The sequence below is a fragment of the Phoenix dactylifera genome, chromosome 8, assembly GCF_051530095.1.
Source record: "Phoenix dactylifera cultivar Ajwa chromosome 8, Ajwa_hap1_PhDact_Kaust_v1.1, whole genome shotgun sequence".
NCBI lineage: Eukaryota > Viridiplantae > Streptophyta > Magnoliopsida > Arecales > Arecaceae > Phoenix > Phoenix dactylifera.
Genome location: NC_143197.1, coordinates 16,177,008 through 16,187,006, shown reverse-complemented (window position 1 = coordinate 16,187,006; position 9,999 = coordinate 16,177,008). Strand labels below are relative to the sequence as shown.

General features: G+C 38.1%; 1 non-coding gene across 1 annotated transcript; it reads right to left on the bottom strand.

Moving 5' to 3' along the window:
* Positions 1 to 830: 830 nt before the first annotated feature.
* LOC113461352 (small nucleolar RNA R71) lies at positions 831 to 939 on the bottom strand. The gene has a single exon (XR_003383579.1). It is a non-coding gene; the product is annotated as a small nucleolar RNA R71 (small nucleolar RNA).
* Between the last annotated feature and the right edge of the window lie 9,060 nt (positions 940 to 9,999).

The window sequence follows — 9,999 nt, the reverse complement described above, 5'->3', positions numbered from 1 at the left end:
ATCACTCGTCCTAAGCCCAAAAATCATCCCAGTGTATAAATATCCTAAGTTTAACTAAAATCAACTAGACATTGACCCCTAAGGACATTTGAGCTCAATAGAACGAAGACCACCGAAAGTTGCAACAATTTTGCTCTATGGCCCAGTCGATGTCTAGGCAAGCTTTATCCCTCTAAGGGAGACAGTCTCTGTTCGAGAAAAGTGGGTTTTAAGTGGGACCTTTGCTAAACGCATCGTGACCCCTCCACTTACTTGGGAGCTTACCTGATCGACTAGGTTACTAGACCGGATTGGAGGCTTAGGTGTCCTCTTCAAACCAGTTAGGAGTTGTCTAGAAATTTAAAAAAAATATTAGGAATTGAGGTGTAATGTTTTGATGCATGCTTGATTGTGAATAGATTTTTGTTTTACTGTATTAGGGTGTCGTTTTAGATATCTTTAGGTGGTACTTATTTTTTTTTTTAGAAAAAAAGGGGGAAGAGAAATATTTTGTATGCTAAAGTGGAATAGGGACGACACCGGTCGATTAAGTCGTACAACTTTAGATCATCCTTAGGACACATCCCTAAAATTCCTTCGCAGTATCTCACACCTTATGAGATGGCTGATTTAAATGAAGATGCAGGGAGTCACCACGATCGAGAACGTGAACTCCATGTTATGACTCTAAGATAATACCTACAACCGACTAGGACTAGTCAGCCTTCATGCATAATTTTTTCTGATAATGTAGGACATTTTGAAATCAAACCAGGGGTAATCCAATTGCTGCCCTAGTTTCACGGGTTAGAGTCCGAGAGTCCATATCTTCTTTTCCGCACAAAGGATCAACTTTTTGAAAAGACATATCAGCAATTTCCAACAAAAAGATAATGAAACATTTTATGAATGTTGGGAAAGATTTAAAGACCTTCTTCTCTCTTGCCCTCATCACGGGTTCGAAACTTGGAGAACTATTAGCTTCTTTTATGAAGGTTTATCTCCACAATTGAAACAGTTTGTAGAGACTATGTGCAATGGTAGATTTTTATAAAAATAACCTGATGAAGCATGGGAGTATTTGGATTCCCTTGCTGAGACTGCCCAACTTTGGGATAACGGAGATAGAAACAATAAGTCTTTGCCTAAGCCTACTAGCTCTGTATAGGGAGGCCTTTACAATCTTAGAACTGAGGATGATCTTCATGCTAAAATGGCAGATCTCACTAGGAAGGTAGAAGAAGAAGGTTGAGTCTGTCAAGACTATAGAGCTTAGAAACGAGTATTGTGTTATCTGCGATATGTTTGGTCATACCACTACAGATTGCCCCACCATACCGACATTCAAGAAAGTCTTGCACGATCAAGCAAATGCTATGAACTCCTACCAAAAGCCTTATAACGATCCATTCTCGAATACCTATAACCCTGGCTGGAAGAATCATCCAAATTTTAAGTGGAGAAATGATCATCCTCAACAGTCACACCATTCAGCTCCTCCACCTGCACATCTTACTTTTGCATCACCACTCACTCAGAAGCCGAATATCGAGGATACCTTGCAATCTATACAATCTTTTCTACAAGGTCAAGCTAATATCAATGCTCAAAATACTCGAAATTTTGAAGATATAAGGAACCAATTGTCAATGTTGACTACCGTCCTAGTACTTAGGAGAAGGGTAAGCTTCTAGCTAAACCCCAACCTAACCCACAAGTGCACGGTAGTAATAATACGGCTCCTAGTTCGCATACAGAACATGCAAAGAGCATCATGACTTTGCGTAATGGGAAAATAATTGGTCAGACCGTCCCATTGAGACCGCAAGTCACTTCTAATTCTGATGTTCCTAAAGCCGATGAAAGGGACAAAGAAGAAGTCGAGGTTCCAACTTCTACCGAGAAAGTTGAATGTCCTTTTCCTCCACCTTTTCCATAACGGTTAAAGCCGTTGCAAAAGCTCGAATCTAATTCTGAAATTCTTGAGCTTCTTAAGCAAGTAAAGATCAACATACCTCTTCTTGATGCAATCAAATAAGTACCCTCATATGCCAAATTTTTGAAGGAGTTGTATACTGTCAAGCGCCGATTAAATGTTAAGAAGGCGACATTTTTAATTAAAAACATAAGTGCTATTTTGCAGCACAACATTCTCCCTAAATATAAAGATCCAGGTTGCCCAACCATCTCATGCATCATAGGCGACTTTAGGATAGAGCGAGCATTGTTAGATTTAGGGGCGAGTGTGAATTCTTTATATTTGAAGAGGATGAACCGTGAGGAATTTATCTGTTTAGTATTCGCCGACACTTTATAAGCATCGGCAAATTTTTGTTTCTACCGATGCTTTCGTGTAGCATCGACAAAAAGTTTTTCCACTCCGGCCGACGCTTATAAGCACCGCTAAAGGTTGTAAAAAGTGTCGAAAAAGGTGATTTTTCTTGTAGTGATAGTCTCTATTTTCTGGAAATTTTATGCCTAGTCTTTAATTTCAGTAGCCATTTTTATGTTTAATCTCCACTGAACGCAATGCTCAAACAAAACAAGATTGTGTAGGAAAATGAACTTAATTCATGTACAACAAACAAACCAAACTGTATACTTGGATTAAATGTAAATTACTAACTTCATGGAGAACTAAAGTGAGAAGGTAATAAGACAAAATGCTCGGTGTTAAGTTTCCTAGAAAGTTTTATAAGCTCAGATAAAGTTTCCTTTTAAAAAGGTTTTGAAAATAGGTGCATTGGATAAAGTTCTTAATCTACCGATGTTAAGCTTTGTAAGCTACCTCGGTTGCATTCAGAGTTTTGCTTTGAGAAGAATCTTGGGGGTTTGCATTCACAGGCCTAATAAACAATATAAATTTTGAACATTATAGCATCTATTTCTCCAAAAAAGAAAAAGCAAAAAGAAAAAGAAGAAAACATTAGAGCTTGTAGTTACTTCGACCATGATACAAGAGGATTATCAGACTTGATGTAGACTACTTTGATTGCTAAAGAAATAAAAAAAAATCAACAAACTCGACATGGATCACTTTGGCCACTATGAGTATCTAAAAAAATCATCAGACTCGATGTGAATCACTTTGGCCGTTATAGGTATTCAGAAGGATCACTAGACTTGATATGGACTACTTTGACCATTATAGATGGGGTTGAACAGAGTCTAGGAGCGAGCTCTGTCATATTAAAAAGCTGAATCGTGCACCAAACATCCAGAGGTCATAACTTGGTCATACTTCGCCCGATTGAGATAATCTTTTGTTTTTCAAATTGAGTAACTTTTCAAGATCTAGAAGTAGCGCTAACCCCTTAAGAGGTTAAAACAAGTTAAAATTCCATCATTTTGCCCTTGAAACGAGCCAATCAAACTGAAAGTTTCTATGTTGGGAGAGACTTTGATCTAGTGTATCTTTCAATTCATTAAGAATTAGGTAGAGTGAGAGAAGGCAAAATTAATGAAGAAGACGAGATCTATCTTCTATAGAATATTTATTTTTTTATATTTATTTCTACTAATCATGTTCATTTTTGGAAACCTGGTTCTATTCAAACTAGAAAAGGAATCTGACAAAAATTATGCAAGGGATAGCCTCATTACTATTACAAATAGGGGTCTTTTCTAAATTTTGAGAGATTCAAGTTGAGCAGGTTAAGAAAATTATTTCTTCTTCCTTATTGGATCAAGTTGGTATGAGAGCCTCGGTTGTATACATCCATAAGATTCTCATTTTGTGGTCCAAATACATAAGGAATACAAACAGATGGGAGAAAGGCTATCTGCACTTGAAGTACATTGAAGGACAAAAGTGAAAATCGTTGCTAGTTCTACCTCAATAGATAATAAAATGAAAGAACATCTCATATAACTAAAGAAGAAGATTGCCTAACTCATTGAGATTGTGCCTCGATTGCCAATGCCTTCAATACAGGCGCTAGTAACTTCTATAGTGAAGTTGTCTCCCATGCTTGAGACCGGAATCTACCATCTAGCATGGAAGACCAAGGCTAGAAACATCTTCAAGTCAAGTAGTTCAACCGTGAGGTAGGAAAGAAAATATTTTTTCGTCTTCAATTTTGATTTAGCAGGAGCTAAATTTCTTAAATAGGAGAAGCTTTGATTTAATAGAATCACCAAATTCGATGTGGACCATTTTGTCCACTTCGAATATTTAAAAGAATCATCAGACTCGACATGGATTATTTTAGCTACTATGTGTATATAGAAGAATTACAGACTTGATGTAGGCTACTTTGACACTATGGGTAGAGCAGATAGGGTCTAAAGGTAAGACTCGTCACATTAGGAAACCGAATAACGTGTTAAACTTTTGGAAGCTGTAACTCGATTATATGATGCCTGGGTGAGATGATCTTTTCTTTCAAATTGGATAACTTTTTGAGATCTACGATTTAACACTAACCCCTTACAATCAAGCGACAGATGTTGATGAAGAAGTCAAGATCTATCTCCTGTAAAATTTTAGTTATTTTTTATATTTATTTCTACTAGTCATGTTTATTTTTCGAAATCTAGTTCTATTAGAACTAAAAGAGAAATCCAACCTAAATCGTATGAGGAAGGGCCTCACTACTATTATCAATAGCCATATGTAACTCAGTTTATGAACGGTATATCATTAGTGAAATAAAAAAGAATGCAGATATTACTTTCAAAATTTTTCTATTCTTTTTATATTTTTTTTTTGAGAGATTCAAACCGAACAAGTTGAGAAAATTATTCTTTCTCCCATATCGAATCAGCCTACCACCATTTTTTTTTAATGAAATGAAAAGAATAATTTCATTACTTTCTAGAATTTTAAAGAGAATGCTGCATATTATGGAGCCATTTACTTGACTCCGTCCAGATGAAAGGGGCATTTTACCTACAACTTACTGTTGAACATGCATGCTTAGGATGAAATGACAAAAAGTGATCCTCTAATATTTTATCAACACTAAATCCAAACTTCAAAACGGCACGAAAGACTACAGAATAGTTAAACTCTTCGAATAACACGTGGTTCAAATGGCAAGCCTACCTAAACCTGATGCTCCTCCTACCCAACCCACCTACCCTCTCTCTCCTCCATGTTCACCTTCCACAACCATCGTCCCTCACCTCCTTCTGCCTTCAAATATTGGTCATACGTGCGAAGGAAAAGTTGTTATCTATCAGCTGGCGATTTTTTCAGATTATTTAAATGAGAAGGGATATGCTTTGATTGCCTTGCCTTGGATTCAAGAACGCATAATGGATTGTGAAATATTATAATAGAATCAAAAATGGATTTTTATAAATGAATGATAGTCTATGATAGATCTTTCCGAGAAGGACCAGAATCTCTTGGGTGGCGTAAGAGGTTTAAGAAAAGAAAAGTATTTCTGAACAGAGGAAAGTTTTCTCGCCAAGGTGATATAACTGTTGAATTAAATCAAATATTTTAAAATTTGAAAACTAAATATTTGACTTGGTCAACGGCCAAGTGGCAAGCATCTGCGCATAAGCAAGGGAGCAAACATAGAAAGATTCCCAAAGAAAGCAGATCATGACAAGTGTCATGCATCCACGCGCAAGACAAGCATGGAAAGACCCCCCGAAGAAGGAAGAAAGCTTGGGCGGCCAAGATGCAACAAGCTGCAGGATCAAAAAAGCACAAGAAGACACGTCATCAATCCGCAGGAGGAGAGTCTGCTTCTTTTGATGCGCTTGAGTCTATATAAAGGGCTCTAAGGATCATTTCAAACACAATGAAAAATTTCTCTTCTCCCTATTTCAAGAGTCTATACAAAAAGGGCTCTAGGAGTCATTGGGGAGAAAAGAAATAAAGAAAATTTTTCTTCTCCTCATAATTTTTCTAAGTTTTTTTTTTGAGCTATCTGCAAACGTGAACGCGCTCTTTTTTCTTCCCTGGAGGCGCACTGACGGAGAAGACGTGGTTCTGTATTGGGTCGTCGTATCTTTAGGAGATCTGAGCCAGCAGACCCGTGCATGGAAGGCAAAACTTTTCTGGGACAACGCATCAGCGTGCTTTGATCCACAAGCCATCTTCTCTCTCTCTTTCTTCATTTTATTATTCTATTGTCAAGTTAATTATTTGCTAGTTTATTCTTCTTATTTATTATTTTTGAATATTAAAAATATTTAATTATTGATATATCAATTATATTTGTGCATTTATGCTAACAATCCAAGAAAATTTATATACTATTAGCACTAGATTTTAAATTGCAATATTTATTATATATTTTGGTGCATAATTGCAAATTCTTATATTTTAGCTGTTACATATTTATGCTAGCTTCACTTTAGTGCTTAATTTTTTAAGCAAAATATTAGATTGCCTAACCTCCAAGAGGTTTATTAATACGTCCATTTGGACTCCTCGCGGAGTAATTTTCAGATTTCATTCAAACGAAAATTTGAAAATTGGTTAATTCATAGGAGTTAGCTTAATATTGCATTTAGGATAAAATTGAATGATATCTAGTGAAATCATCCATTGAATAATGGTGTCTAAGAAAAGCTTGTCAAAAAGACATACGTGCCTAAAAAAGGCCGGTACTTAAGTGAGCTAAGTGCTCCACCACTGATCTGGAGCTGATCTGGCTGTTATTCTTTCAATTTTTTCAACTAGACATATAAAGTTCAAATTACATATCAGTGCAATCATTTGACATAAATCTTCTCATTTCTATAGGTGTCAAAACTATGTTATGTTACAAATTAATGGTTTTCCACACATCTGAAAATCTTAGTACTGAACCTGAGAAGTTTGATTTTGAATTTGAATTTCTGCCAATGCGGCTGATTAGGAACTTATTTCATGCTCACCTTTTTCATTTGATTTTTAGCATGTGCCCTGCATGGCAGAAGTTTGAATTTAAATTTGAATTTCCCCCCCATGCAGTTGATTAGGAAGTAGTTTCAATCATTCCGCCAACAAGCCATGTATGGCACATGAGTCTTAGGTCTATATAAGGGAGTCATAGGCCTTTTGTGAGGATATATCTTTGATTATTTTATTTGCTCTTTAATGCACTTGAACTTGTTGCCCAGATAGACAACCCAAGAGGGGGGGTGAATTGGGTTTTAAAATAATTATTGCAATTAAAAGGTTCGTGAATAACTAATTAATACTTTTTGCAAGTGGATTAATTAGATGCTATGTGCAGTGAATGAAATGAAAGTAAGAGACTACAAGGCAATCACAAACACAAGAAAATTTATAGTGGTTCGGAGCTAACCCTTGCTCCTACGTCCACTCCCCAAGCCTCACTTGGGAATTCACTATAACCCCTCAGATTACAGCCGGTTGTTTTACAAGCTCACAACCTAACTTGTTGTTTTACGAGATCACAACGAACTCGGTCGGTTTTCCCAGGCTCACCGACTAGAACCACTCGATTGTTTTTCCGGGATCACAATCAAGCCCTTACACCGTTGGTTTCAACCTAGGCTCACCAACAAACCTTTACACCCTTGATTCAATCCCCTGATTGAATCAAGTAAGGAACAAATGGTTTGAACAAAGACACACAAAAAAATAAAGCTTCTAAACAAGCAGATATTCAGCGATATAAATAACAAAGAAGTTAAGAGCCCTCAAACGAATTTATGAAGATGTAGAGGAAGGCTTCTCGAACTCGGGGTCTCCTCTTGAATGTCTTGAAGACTTGAAGACTGAAGGAGACTTCTTTAATGCTGGGAAGAGTTGGTTGAATGGAGTTAATGGCTCTCTTCCTTCTTTTTCTTTGAAATCCTTTGGTAGATGAAGATTTCTTGTTTTCTTTGAATGGAATGTCGCTTCTCTACCTTGCTACAGTTCTCTGTGGCTATTTAAGCCATTCCCCACGGAAACTAGCCGTTAGACACAATCTTCTAGCCGTTCTGCACATTCTGCACATCCTGACAAAGTTTCCGTTGGGATCGGAGTCGACTCGTGCGATCTGGAGTCGACTCATGCTTTTCTGGAGTCGGCTCGGCAACTGTTCCGGATTTGAATTAAAGTGCTCTTCTCGACTGGGAGTCGACTCGACTTAACCCGGAGTCGACTCCCCAAAGTCTGGAGCTGACCTGGCACTTCTGGAGTCGACTCATTCTAAGGAGTCCATAGATGTATTCTTCAACTTTGCTCACTCGAGTCGACTCGGAAATTCTGGGAGTCGACTCGGCGCTCAGAGTCCGAACTCCCGATCTTCTGTCTTTTGACTCGTGCCGTCTTGGAGTCGACTCGAACTGTTTCGGAGTCGACTCGGCTCTCAGTATCCGAAAAACAGTCTTCTATCTTTTTGGGGTAGCGCTGCCTTGGAGTCGACTCGAACTGTCTTGGAGTCGACTCGCCTCTCAGAGACGAAAATACTGTCTTCTGTCTTTTTGGAGTCGCGCTGTCTTGGAGTCGACTCGGCTCTCAGTGTTCGAAAGTTGCTCTCTGACTTTTGCCTTGTATTACACTGGGAGTCGACTCTCGCTTCCTTTGGAGTCGACCTGCCAGCCATCGGAGTCGACTCGAGTTCTTCAGGAGTCGACTCGGCTCTCAGAGTCCAAAATAACTTCTCTGTCTTTCTGTCTGTAACTCCCTGGAGTCGACTCGTACTACCCTGGAGTCGACTCGGCAGTATCGGAGTCGACTCGCGCTCTTCAGGAGTCGACTCGTTGACAGGTTCTGAGATAGATCTTTCTGTCTGTCTGTCTGTTCTCAGTCGGAGTCGACTCGTAATGTACAGGAGTCGACTCGAGCCTGTGCCAGTGCTTCTGATACGCTTGGAGTCGACTCGTAATCTCCCGGAGTCGACTCGAGTCTCAGACTTTGGTTCAAATTGACTTCTTAACTTATCCAAAATGTCTTGAACCAAATCTAGGACACTTAACCATAAATTTACAAGAATTTCACTGAAACACTAGATTGAATTCATTAGTAAACATAAGATATACTCAAATGCTTTGAGCTCATCAAAATCAAATAGGGTTATAATCAATCACTCCACAATCTCCCCCTTTTTGATGATGACAAAACATTGAGTATATGTAAAGTGAATTGCTCAACAAACAAGGAGATTTATAGTAAAATTTTAAAATGAATTCAAGTGTCTGGTTATTTAATTTATCCAAAACTGAAAGGTGTGAAACAGTAAATTTTGAAGTTAAAGCTCCCCCTTTCATTTGGAATTATATAAGCCTTCATGTCATGCAATCAATTGTTTGGCTTATATATGTTTAATGAGTTTGTTTTCCTGAAATTTTAGATTCTCCCCCTCAACACATGCATTCAACTTTGTTTTGATTCTCTGAATTTTCTTTTAGTGCATTGAAGCTTTTGAACTTAAATTTTGGTTTTTAGAGGAAAAATCTGCCAATTTGTTCTTGAGTATGATTCAACTAATCTCCGAATATCCTTTGAATAGATTCTGGAGATTACTCCGTTAGGAGCCCCAACAGAGAGATAATGAGCCTCGGGTATCGAATCCACTAAGAACAAATTATTGTGTGTTTTAAAAGTTTGCTTTTTATTGATTTTCATTGATTCCCTTTACATGTCTATTCAATATATTTTCTCCCCCTTTTTGTCATCATAGCAAAAAGGAAGAAAGCACGTCACACAAGCAATTAGAGATTAAATTTGCACAATATTGAAGAAAGCTGTCTACTCATTGTATTGATTGTATATGTAGGTACACTTATAGATACAAAGAGTAAAGCAGTAAGTACATGTCAAAATGAAAAAGTAAGCTAGGGCTTCTTTGAGGAGGATGTGGCTCCCTTGCTCAGTCTTGATTGTTCCATAAGTAGACTGACCCCATCTGTGACGTTCCCTAGCTGCGTGATGATCGCCGAGGTGGCCCTACTGTGGATCGAGGAGAGCTCAGTCAGACTCGCCTGAAGGGTATCCAACTTGGAGATCAACACATTCGCCAGACGCTCGGCCCCCTGACTCTGGCTGCCCAAGTCGTGTCGGATGTCATCTCGCATCTTTCGTGTGTTGCTTGTGACATCGCTCATGTTTGAGAATTGGGC